This window comes from Mustelus asterias, chromosome 23 (genome assembly GCF_964213995.1).
Source record: "Mustelus asterias chromosome 23, sMusAst1.hap1.1, whole genome shotgun sequence".
Classification (NCBI taxonomy): domain Eukaryota; kingdom Metazoa; phylum Chordata; class Chondrichthyes; order Carcharhiniformes; family Triakidae; genus Mustelus; species Mustelus asterias.
In genome coordinates this window covers 3096472-3110023 of record NC_135823.1, presented here as the reverse complement: position 1 = coordinate 3110023, position 13552 = coordinate 3096472, and positions in this window count along the sequence as shown.

Sequence of the window (13552 nt, the reverse complement as noted above, 5' to 3'; positions counted from 1 at the left end):
CCCTTTGGAGCCCTACAGTGCCTGACAAAGTGACCCAGTTTCCTACAATTATGGCACGCACCCTTTGTTTATCTTCTCTACTGTTTGCACTAACATTTTCCTGTTTTATTTTTAGGTATGGTTTCTCATCTGGTCCATCTCTAATTCGAGAAGCCATTCCACTAATTCATCATAAGTCTGGGTATTGAGAACTCCCATTTTAAGGATTTTTTGGTGAGCTGGCGACAGCCCGTCTTTAAATGCTTGTAAAAAGGCTCTATCTGTTCGGGCAGCTTCGGGTACGCCCCAGCATTCTTGGTACATTCTAAAGAGTCGCTCCCCAAATTCGGAGGCTCTTTCACTCCTTGGTTTAGCATTTTAATTTTTTCTTTGACATCAGCCCATTTCTTACACGAGACTGAAGCCTGTTCAATTAATCCGGCCAATTGATGAACTAAGAGAACTCCAATTTTCTTAGTTTTGTTTTCCTTTTCCTTTTCCAACCATTTTCGTTGTTGGTCTAGTGGATGATCTAAATCCCATCCCCCTTTTATCATCTGTTTTATGAGTCTGTCCGTCTTAGTCATAAATTCATTTATTAGGGACCCAGGGGGTCCCCACTGTCTTTGTCCCGCCATAACACTGATAAGTTTATACTCACCACCTGGAGTGACTTATTCTCCCTTCTCGCTCTCCCCCTCCCAGGTCGCTCTTATCGGAGTCCGGTGATACCTGGAAGGGTTGATCAGATCCCTCCGTGCCACCGCTTTTACTATTTTTTTTAAGCTGGCTTCTCCTTAGAAGGGCTTTCCTTCTAACTCTTACACATGAAGGCTTTTCCTTCAAACTCCGGCGATCACTCAGACAGTCTCTATCTCACTCACGTCTAAACATCACACACTCTTATCACAGATGATTACCCACTGCATTTTGACCCACTCTATTTAGAGTTCGATAATCTATTCCGGTGTCCCGGTCGTGGCCATTCAACCGGACCGTAACCAGATTATCTCGGACGAGCCCCCAATTGTTGTAGGTAAAAAACCTCTGACACTATTAGTGGTTCAAAATGCAGGTTTATTTTCACAATTGTGGGAGAAGTGAGGTTCCTAACAGTGGACCCCCAGCCTTCTCATCGAACACAAGAACAGAGTTTATATATGTCCCGGGCCCCACCCTCATTACATTGCAATTCTCTAAGATGTCTGTCATTGTTCATGGTGAGATTCTTGTTGTATTAGCAGTATCTCCCTCTGCGTAGTTTGTTCGATGTCCAAGGCCACGATTGTTCGTCATTTATATCCTTGAAACAACATCACAGGTTTTGCACAAACAAGTTAACGAATATACATACAGGTTTGTATAATACTTTATATCAGGAGAAGATGAATAACGTATGATGAACATATATATGAATCTATGGTGATTCAAAGACAGAAGGCATACATGTCAACTCCATCGTGTTAAACAAAGGTACATAAAAATGGAGACTGTTTAGCTTATTTCGAGCTGGGTTAATCGCATTTCTTGATAACAAATGGAGACAGAGGAATAGCTGTTCCTTTTATCTGGGTAAGAAGTCTCACAACACCAGGTTAAAGTCCAACAGGTTTATTCGGTAGCAAATACCATAAGCTTTCGGAGCAATGCCCCTTCGTCAGATGGAGTAGTTATCTGTTCTCCAACAATACACAGACACAGAAATCAAGTTACAGAATACTAATTAGAATGCAAATCTCGACAGCCAGCCAGGTCTTAAAAGGTACAGATAATGTGGGTGGAGGGAACATTAAACACAGGTTAAAGAGATGTGTATTGTCTCCAGACAGAACAGCTAGTGATATTATGCAAGATCAGAGGGAAAGCTATGGCGAGCTGTGGGGGTTACTGATAATGTGACATTTATCCAACATCCCGGGTATCAAACCGGGATGTTGGATTTATGTCACATTATCAGTAACCCCCACAGCTCACCACAGCTTTCCCTCTGATCTTGCATAATATCACTAGCTGTTCTGTCTGGAGACAATACACATCTCTTTAACCTGTGTTTAATGTTCCCTCCACCCACATTATCTGTACCTTTTAAGACCTGGCTGGCTGTAGAGATTTGCATTCTAATTAGTATTCTGTAACTTGATTTCTGTGTCTGTGTACTGTTGAAGAACAGATAACTACTCCATCTGACGAAGGGGCATCGCTCCGAAAGCTTATGGTATTTGCTACCAAGTAAACCTGTTGGACTTTAACCTGGTGTTGTGAGACTTCTTACTGTGCTTACCCCAGTCCAACGCCGGCATCTCCACATCATGACTACCTTTTATCTGGCACAGACATGAAAAACACCGAACTCTGACAAAAACATGGACTCTGCAGTGTTCTCAACAAAATCACAGAGTTCTGGTCTTAATGCTTAAGTGTGACAAAGTTCATTAACCCATTCCCGACTGCACTTACGAATCAAACGTCCTTACCGTGGCCCCTCTTCAACTATAGGGACAGCCACTGAGACCCCTCTCCCGTGTGAATATGTGCTGAAGTAAAGCAAATCATTTGTTTCATCTTATCTCGAAATTGCCACGTGTCTGTTATTCCCAGAAGAGTAGAACACAACAAATTATTTTTATTGGGACCATACCATGCCGCCGAGAAAACGATGAACTCAAACAAAAAAACACCCTTTTGTTTGTGGGCTGGGAGTGTAAAGAAGATTCAGACCATCTTCAATTAATCGCCCTCCTGTTTGTAACAATGACAAAGAGAATGTGTGGCCCATCTCATAGGTGGATAATAGACCTGAATCCACAGAGATTGACAGCAATCTCGGGCCATTTGTCATTGTGACGAAACTGTGACGCTCAACCTGGAGCTATCCCAAAAGGAGACCAGAGGATTCATTAATCCAGCTGAGGGTCTTAGTTACGAACTGACACAGCATTCATCATGCCACTAACATCGCTCCTTACACAAATTATCAAGAGATTGCCGGGGCAGTGCACCACTTCAGTCCTCCGCCAGCTACTGCAGCCAATCTGCTTGGAAAATAACCTGTGGAGACTCATGACAATGTTTCACATGCAGCACTGTTACGTTATTTTCAAAATACAAATAGCTGCATGCGTTTTGCTTTCCAACAAAAAGACTGACCTCGGACAGAACACTATCAGACAAGCTTCATAGATCTGATGTCCTTCCGCCTTTTTAATTCAACAATGACTGCTTGGCATGGTACATTGCAGTACCAAATGCTTTCCGAAAGAGCAGGACCCGGAAAATCAGTATAATGCACACGGTTGTCAATGTGGAACATATAGTATGATATCATGAACGCTCTATGCTCGCGTCCTAACAGTGTGTTAGCCCTTGCGAGTACTCCATCCTCAATACGTCGTAATGTTGCCTGATTATAATCACTTCACATTCTTAGGACTCCAGCTTCAGCAATTGTTGAGGAGGCAGGCTGCTGAGATTGGTTCTTTCGTTCCTGACATCACATGAGCATTTAAAATTTGTCTTGCACTTGTGCAGGGACGGGTAAACGGAAGTGGAGACCAGTTCCCGTCTTCCCGTCAGTATCAGCGTTTCTTGTGTTCAATCCCACTATTGGTTTTGGACAAAATAAAGTAACCACAGGATCAGGTGTGCCAGTATGTCTTAATGCTTGCGGCACACGTTTCTGTCAATCCCATTCCAATAAATTTATTGGAACTTCCTTAATTCACCATGCATGTGTATATATTCTCCTAAATCACATCCTCATATCAACTTTTATTGTGCCAGAAAGTGGAGCATTGTCAGCACTCTGTGATGAGGTAAGTCTTCCCTGACTTTACTGATATCTTAAAATGCCACCGCATATTTGTAGTGAGCAGATTTTGATTGCATCAAAGATGCAACATTGTTTTCACATTTTCCTCCTGAAGTCCTTCGATGATATCAGAATTCCCTATTCGATATTGCAGTACTCTCTTATTTACAAAATAAAATCTGAATCTGGCAATGTTTTCAAACTTCAACATCTCTTTCAGATAAAGCTCGGCACAACATCGTGGGCCGAAGGGCCTGTTCTGTGCTGTACTGTTCTATGTTCTCTCAGGTAATCTATCATTATTTTTCGAAATGAAATCATGTGCAGCTTCCCCTTTGCCTGTACAAACTACATAGAAATATCATGTTTGGAACTGGTGCGCAGCCCATGCAATCTGTTGACAATTTGTGTAAAGAACGATGTTTGTGGCTTGTTGAATTCTGCATTAGTGAATACCCAACAGCCTCAGTTCGATTAGCGAATCCTCGGGTCCTCTTTTGGGATATTTCCGGATCACGTGTCACAGTTTTGCTGGTACATTGGCAAAACACCCTAGATTGCTGTCAATCTCTGCGGATTCAGGCCTGTTACCCACATGTGAGGTGGTCCACACGTACTCTTTGTCATTGCTGCAAACAGGAGGGCGATTAATTTAAGATGAACTGATTGTTCTTCAACTCCCGGTCCATAAACAAAAGGCATTTTGATTGATTACATCGTTTTTTATTTGCAACAGGAGCATGACAAGCTTCATGCAAACTGGCTGATTTTAATTGTCTTCATCTTAAAAGGGTTTTGATGCTTTCATCGCAATTGAAATGATTTGGGAATAATTTGAGCCATTTCTTCATCACTCCGACGAGGGACACTTTGCACCTTGTATCACGTATTCAATTAAGTATTAGGTAAATGATTTAACTCAGTGGGGGAGAACAGAAGGTCGTTGCAAATGATAAGGATTAGGAGTTCGGAGCAATGTTAAGCCATAAGTGCCGAAATAAGATATAACTGACTTCCCCTGGAGATCCACAGCTGAAAGATTCCAGTCTGAGCTGGGCGGATTCATTCAACGTGATGTCAAGAAATGGCAGAACGTTCGAGATGCTTCAAAGGCAGTGGGCTCTCAAAACATACCAGCAATCGTACTGACGACTTGAACTCCACAGCTTGCTGTACTCCGAACAAAGCTGTTGCAGTACAGTCGGTACACTGACGCCTACGTTGCATGTGTAAGTTTTTAAAGATATGTCCTTAACATGAAAAATACGGCAACCCAACCTTCGAATTACCATCCCAGTAGGCTAATCCCTATCATCAGGAAACTCGTGATTAGCAAATACATGTTCTCTGGCGCTCAGTTAGCTTGTCACGTGGGCCAATCAGCTAATCGACTTACGACAACTTTGTTTTTTTTTACACGCAGAGAAGAGCTGAACCACAATGGTGTGTTGCGAGTCACTGCATTTGACCCCAAGACAATATTTGATGAATTGTGGCATCACACTAACCAAAGATGAATCCAACGTCCAAAAATATGCAGTTCAGATGGATTGGCCGTGCTAAATTGTCCCTTTACTCCCCATGGTCTGTTTGTTAAGAGGATTAGTGGAGTAAACATTGAGGTTAATCGGATAGCATGTGGAGTGGAGGGAGGGCGGTGGTGGGAGACTGTGAAAGATTCTTTGTTAGAGTAGGTGAGGACTCCATGGGCCAAATGGCATAGCCCTGCGCTGCAGGGACTTTATGATCCCCGTCCTTTACAAAACAGGAGTCAATGGAAATCGGGAGTGGCGGTGGGAGCTGGTGGGAATTCGCCGCTGGTTTGAGCTATACTCACGACAAAAAAGGTGGCTGTGTCTGCTGTACATCAATCATCTTAGTGCTCGGATATCACTGCAAGGGTTCCTCAGGATTGTGGCCTTGCTCACTTTTCAACAGTGACGTTGTTCCAACATAAGGTCAGGAGAAGGGATGTTTGCCGAGAGGCGCACAATATTCAGCACCATTCACAACTCCTCAGGTCTTGACGGCATCCATGTCAAAATACAATCAGATTTGGGACAATATCCGATTAGACTTGACATGTCGGGATCAACATTCGCGCCAGACAAGAGCCAGACAATTATAATCCCCTATAATAGAGATCCAATATATTGCTCTTTGCCATTTACTGACATGACGAAACTTGAATCCCCAACATCAAATTTTGGAAGTTTTCATGATAATAAAGTGCTTTGGACCAACCGTACGAATACAATGTCTAAAATAAGTAACTTGGAGGTTCGTAACACGACGGTGGCCATCTAACCTCCTGACTCCCAAAGCCTGTCCATCATTAAAAAACCACAAATCAGGAGCGCGATGGAACCCTCTCCCCTTGCCTGACTGAGCTCATATCTAAAAATGATCAAAAGGCACTGCATTATCCGGGAGCAAACGCCCATTTCGATCAGTAGCCTTCTCACAAACATTCGCTCCATCCTCCAACATAATGAGTGACAACCGTGAGTACCAGATGCAATAGCCATGAAATCACCAATGATCCTTAGTCAGCCCCTTCTAAACCCATGGACACCACCATTCAGAATGATAAAGCAGCAGACACAAGGGAGTACAACCACATTGAAATTCCCACCAAAACATCCCGTTGTATTGACTTCAGAAGAGGCCAGCTACCTTCACTGTGTCAATATGTTGCAATTCCCTTCACCAAAATATTCAACATGAATATACTCCTAATGGATTGCAGTGGATCAATATGACAGCTCACCACTACCATCCCAAGGGCAAATACTGATGCCTAATAATTTGAGATATCAACAGCGATGCCCACATTCCATGAACTTGTTAAAAACAACCACTGGTGTCTTCATTCAATTGGCACTTGAGCGTTAGAACGTTGCCTTTCAGGACTTTATTTTGTCAGTTGAGCATCTATTTAACTCAGTCGCAGAGTAATTTCAAAAGCCCATTCCCAAACTAAACAAAACATATGATCCTCACCTGCAATTTGACTGTAGACCCATTCTTGTCGAATTATGCCCCGAGTAATAGTCTCCCCAATAAGTAAGAACATTCCCTCAGCTTTCCCAACTTCAAATCCTGTCTGTGTGGAGTTTGCACATTCTCCCTATGTCTGCTTAGGTTTCCTCCGGATTTTCTGGTTTCCTCCCACACTCCAAAGTGTGCACTTCAGGTGGATTGGCCATGCTAAATTGTCCCTTAGTGTCAGGAGGATTTACCAGGGTAAGTGCGTGGCGTTCTGGGGATAGGGCCTCAGTGGGATTGTTGGTGGTGCAGGCTCGATGGTCCGAATTGCCGTCTTCTGCAATGTGGGGAACCTATAATCGTTCCCTCAACCAGAAACTGATAATTTTCAGTCCGATCAGTTTTCCTACTTCTATGTCCAATGCTCCGAACTATTTCACAGAAGACGAATCTGTTAATCACACGAGCGGGACTTACCTGCAATGTCTCCAATAAAAGTGTCTCCTTTCTTAAATACAGTCACCGAAAAGGTATACGCTATTCCAGGTGTAGGCTCATGAACGATCTCTTCTGCTGGAGCAAAAATGTGTTTCTTAATATTCGTTACACATTGAACTGAAGCTCCATTTGAATTCCTAATCACTTGCCTTAGGTCGCTTCATAGAGGTAAAAGCACTGCTAAATGCACTTCTGCCCATCATACTGCGCCAGTCAAAGACAATCTACATGACTATTCTGAACCCATTTGCAGCATTTGGTCTTTGGCCTTGCATGTCTTGAAATCGCAAGTGCACATGTGAATACTTCTTAAATGTTATGAGGGTCTGTGCCTCCAATACATTTTGAGGCGGAGTTCCAAACTCCCACCAACGTTTAGATGAAAACCTCCTTCCTGGCATCTACTCTTAATCTCCTGCCTCTTAAATTAAACCTATGCCCCCCCAAAAATCAAATAAATGATCTTTTCACCAAAGGGAAAACGTCTTTTCCAAGCTACTTCATTTATGCTCTGCATCAATTTAGATTTTTCACTCATGTACCCGTCCCCCTCCACCCCTGCCCCGACGCGCCAACATCCCCTCATAGAAAAACAGAAACATAGAAAATAGGAACAGGAGGAGCCACTCGGATCTTTGAGCCTGCTCTGCCATTCATAACGACTATGGCTGATCATAGAAACATAGAACATAGAAAACAACAGCACAAAACAGGCCCTTCGGCCCCACAAGTTGAGCTGAACATATCCCTACCTTTTAGTGCTACCTATAATCCTTCATCCTGTTAAGTCCCATATACTCATCCAGAGTCTCTTAAAAGACCGTATTGAGTTTGCCTCCACCACCACTGACGGCAGCCGATTCCACTCGCCCACCACCCTCTGTGTGAAAAACCTCCCCCTAACATTTCCCCTGTACCTACCCCCCAGCACCTTAAATCTGTGTCCTCTTGTAGCAGCCATTTCCACCCTGGGAAAAAGCCTCTGAGAGTCCACCCGATCTATGCCTCTCAACATCTTATATACCTCTATTAGGTTTCCTCGCATCCACGTCTCTCCAAGGAGAAAAGACCGAGCTCCCTCCGCCTATCCTCATAAGGCATGCCACTCAATCCAGGCAACATCCTTGTAAATCTCCTCTGCACCCTTTCAATCTTTTCCACATCCTTCCTGTAATGAGGCGACCAGAACTGAGCACAGTACTCCAAGTGGAGTCTGACGAGGGTCTTATATAGCTGCATCATTATCCCCGGACTCCTAAACTCAATCCCTCGATTGATAAAGGCCAGCACACCATACGTCTTCTCAACCACCTCCTCCACTTGCGGGGCCGATTTTAGAGTCATATGGACCCGGACCCCAAGGTCCTTCTGATCCTCGACAGTACTAAGGGTCTTTCCCTTTATATTGTACTCCTTCATCCCATTTGACCTGCCAAAATGTACCACTACGCATTTATCTGGGTTGAAGTCCATCTGCCACTTCTCCGCCCAGTCTTGCATCCTATCTATGACCCTCTGTAACTTCTGACATCCCTCCAGACTATCCACAACCCCACCAACCTTCGTGTCGTCGGCAAACTTACCAACCCATCCCTCCACTTCCTCATCCAGGTCATTTATGAAAATGACCAACAGCAAGGGTCCCAGAACAGCTCCCTGGGGCAAACCACTGGTGATCGACCTCCATTTAGAAAAAGACCGATCTATACACACTCTCAGCGTCCTGTGGGCAAGCCAGTTCTGGATGCACAGGGCAGCAGCCCCTTTGATCCCATGCCCTTTCACTTTTTCGAGAAGCCTTGCATGGGGGACCTTATCGAACGCCTTGCTAAAATCCATATAAACCACATCTACCGCTTTGCCTTCGTCAATGTGTTTAGTCACATTTTCAAAGAACTCCACCAGGCTCGTAAGGCACGATCTGCCTTTGACAAAGCCATGCTGAGTATTCTTGAGCATACTAAACCTCTCCAAATGTTCATAAATCTTCTCCCTCAGGATCTTCTCCATCAGCTTACCGACCACTGAGGTTAGACTCACCGGTCGGTAATTTCCTGGGCTATCCCTATTCCCTTTCTTGAAAATACGAACCACATCCGCAATCCTCCAACCCTCCGGCACCTCTCCCAATTCCATCGACGATGCAAAGATCATCGCCAGAGGCTCTGCAATCTCTTCCCTCGCCTCCCACAGTAACGTGGGGTACATCCCATCCGGACCCGGTGACTTATCTATCTTGATGCCATTCAAAGATTCCAGCACAACCTCTTTCTTAAAGTCCACATACTCAATCTTTTCAGTCCACCCCAAGCCCACAGTACATCCACCCAGGTCCTTCTCCTCTGTGAAAACCGACGCAAAATACTCATTAAGCACCTCTGCCATTTCTACTGGTTCCGTACAGATTTTCCCACTTTCACCTTTTATAGGCCCTCTTCCTTCACGTCTCATCCCTTTACTCTTCACATATTTATAGAACGCCTTAGCGTTTTCCTTCATCCTACTTGCCAAGGCCTTCTCATGACCCCTTCTGGCTCTCCTAATTTCCTTCTTTAGTCCCTTCCTATAAGCCGTATACTCATCTTGATCCCTAGCTTGGCCAAGCTCTCTGAACCTTTTGTACATTTTCCTCTTCTTCGCGACTAGGTCCCGCAAAGCTTTCGTGCACCACGGTTCCTTTAACGTACCAATTCCTCCCAGTCTGCTCGGAACATTGTCCTGTAAAACCCTCGACAGGCATTCCTTGAAAAAGTGCCACCTCTCTTCAATAGATTTCCCCGAGAATACCTCCTTCCAATTTACTCCTCTAATTTGCTGCCTTATGTCTTCATATTTCCGCTTACTCCATATCAACGCTTTCCTAGCTTGCCTGATCCTCCCTTTTTCCAATGCAAGCATAAAGGAGATAGAGTTATGATCGCTATCCCCAAGATGTTCTCCCACTGAAAGATCTGACACCTGTCCAGGCTCATTGGTCAGTATCAGATCAAGTACAGCCTCTCCTCTTGTAGGCTTGTCCACATGCTGTGTCAGAATACCCTCCTGAACACACCTAACAAACTCCTCCCCATCCAATTCCCTTACCCGAGGGATATTCCAATCTATGTTTGGGAAATTAAAGTCTTCCATCACAACAACTCTGCTATTATTGCAACTCTCCAGGATCTGTTTCCCTACCTGCTCCTCCACCTCCCTGTCAATATTGGCCGGCCTATAGAAAACTCCCAGCAAAGTGATCGATCAGTTCCCATTCCGAAATTCCACCCACAGAGACTCTGTAGATAATCCCTCCACAGCATACACCTTCTCCACAGCTGTGACACTATTCCTGATCAGCAGTGCCACTCCACCCCCTCTTTTGCCTCCCTTCCTGTCCTTCCTGAAACATCTGAATCCCGGCACCTGTTATATCCAGTCCTGTCCCTGAGACATCCAAGTCTCCGCAATGGCCACCACATCACACTTCCAGGCATCGATTCACGCTCTGAGCTCATCCCCTTTATCCACTGTACTCCTGGCATTAAAGTAAACACTTCTCAATCCTTTGGTCTGAGCACTCCCCTTCTCTATCCCCCGTCCATCCTCCCTCTTGCACCGTCTATAACCCTTCTCTGTTTGCGAGCTAACTTCCTCGCTCCCAGCCACCTCGTCTCGATCCCCTCCTCCCAACCTATCTCGTTTAAACTCTCCCCAGTAGCCTTTGATAACTTTCCCGCCAGGATATTGGTCCCCCGAGATTCAAGTGCCACCCGTTTTTGGTGTACAGGTCACACCTGCCCCTAAAGAGGTCCCAATGGTCCAGGAACCTCAATCCCTCTCCCTGCACCAGTCCCTCAGCCACGCATTCATCCTCCACCTCACTCCATTCCTGCCCTCACCCTCCCGTGGCACAGGTAGCAATCCTGAGATTACTACCTTTGCTTTCCTCCTTCTCAGCTGTCTCCCTAATTCCCTGTACTCTCTTTTCATGACCCCTTCCCCCTTCCTTCCCACATCACCTACCGCTCGCTCCTCTCCCTCCCCCCTCAGGATTTCTGGGAGTCGACCAGCGACTTCCTGGATCCCGGCCCCAGGGAAGCAGACCACCATCTGAGACTCCCGCCTGCCTCCGCAAAAACGCCTGTCCGACCCCCTTACTGTCGAGTCCCCGATTAACACTGCCTTCCTCCTCTTTTCCTTATCCCTCTGAGTTACAGGGCCGGACTCCACTCCGGAGACACGGCCACTGCTGCTTCCCCCAGACGGGCTGTCCCTCCCAGCAGTACTCAGGTAGGAGTACTTGTTGTGTCGGGGCACATTCACCGGGATGCTCTCAATCACCTGAGCTTTAGCCTTCCTGGCCATCACCCACTTAGTCTCCACCCGTGGCCCTGGTGTGACCACCTGATGATAGCTCTTGTCTATCAGCTGCTCATTCTCCCTTAACAGCCTAAGATCCTCGAGCTGCACTTCCAGCTACTTAACACCCCTCAGGAACCGCAGTTCGACACAGCCCTCACAAATGTGGATGTCCGAGAGGCCACGTGCCTCCAGGACCTCCCACATCCTACACTGGGAACAACACACTGGCTTCACACTCATATTTGCCCCTTTATACAAAGGTAGACAGAGAAAAGTAAATAAGAATGAAAAAAACTCACCCCTGCCTGCCCTGTTCCCGGAAGCCCTGTGAGCCAAAGCCCTTATAGCTCACACTCTGCTCCCTGCTCACTCCACTGACCGCTCCCGACGCTGCCCGCCTGTATACTGCAGCCTACCTTTTATACTTTGCGCGCTTAAAAAAAACCCTTCCCAGACTCCTTAGCAGCCCACTTCCGGTTTTCAGTTTAAAATTAAGAAAAATACTACGACACAAATAAAGGCAAAAAAGCACTCTAACTGACTAAATCAATAAATGAATAAATAAATATCTCACCAGCACTCCTGCCACAAATCACTCCCTCTCTGTTTGCTCCAGTGGAACAATGAGGGTGATCCTCCCAGATAACTGACTTTTAAAGTTAAAGAAAAACCCTTCCCAGACTCCTTTGCAGCCCACTTCGGGTTTTCAGTTTAAAATTAAGAAAAATACTATTACACCACAAATAAAGACACAAGAACAAAGAACAAAGAACAAAGAACAGTACAGCACAGGAAACAGGCCTTTCGGCCCAACAAGCCTGTGCCGCTCCTTGGTCCAACTAGACCAATCGTTTGTATCCCTCCATTCCCAGGCTGCTCATGTGACTATCCAGATAAGTCTTAAACTATGTCAGCGTGCCTGCCTCCACCACCCTACTTGGCAGCGCATTCCAGGCCCCCACCACCCTCTGTGTAAAAAACATCCCTCTAATAGCTGAGTTATACTTCGCCCCTCTCACCTTGAGCCCGTGACCCCTCGTGAACTTCACTTCTGATCTGGGAAAAAGCTTCCCACCGTTCACCCTATCTATCCCCTTCATAATCTTGTATACCTCTATTAGATCTCCCCTCATTCTCCGCCTTTCCAGGGAGAAGAACCCCAGTTTACCCAATCTCTCCTCATAGTTAAGACCCTCCATACCAGGCAATATCCTGGTAAACCTTCTCTGCACTCTCTCTAACGCCTCCACGTCCTTCTGGTAGTGCGGCGACCAGAACTGGACGCAGTACTGCAAATGTCGCCGAACCAGCATTCTATACAGCTGCATCATCAGACTCCAGCTTTTATACTCTATACCCCGTCCTATAAAGGCAAGCATACCATATGCCTTTTCACAACCTTCTCCACCTGTGTTGCCACCTTCAAGGATTTGTGGACTTGCACACCTAGGTCCCTCTGTGTTTCTATACTCCTGATGACTCTGCCATTTATTGTATAACTCCTCCCTACATTATTTCTTCCAAAATGCATCACTTCACATTTATCCGGATTAAACTCCATCTGCCACCTCTCCGCCCAATTTTCCAGCCTATCTATATCCTGCTGTATTGCCCGACAATGCTCTTCGCTATCTGCAAGTCCAGCAAGTCCAAAAGAACACTCTAACTGCCTAAATAAATGAATAAATAAATCTCTCACCAGCACTCTTGCCACAAATCACTCCCTCTCTGCTCGCTCCAGTGGAACAATGAGGGTGATCCTCCCAGGTAACTGACTTTTGAAGTTGAAGAAAAACCATTCCCAGACTCCTTTGCAGCCTACTTCCGGTTCTCAGTTTAAAATTAAGAAAAATACTACTACAAACATAAAGGCAAAAGAACACTCGAACTGACTAAATAAATAAATAAATGCATCTCTCACCAGCACTCCTGCCACAA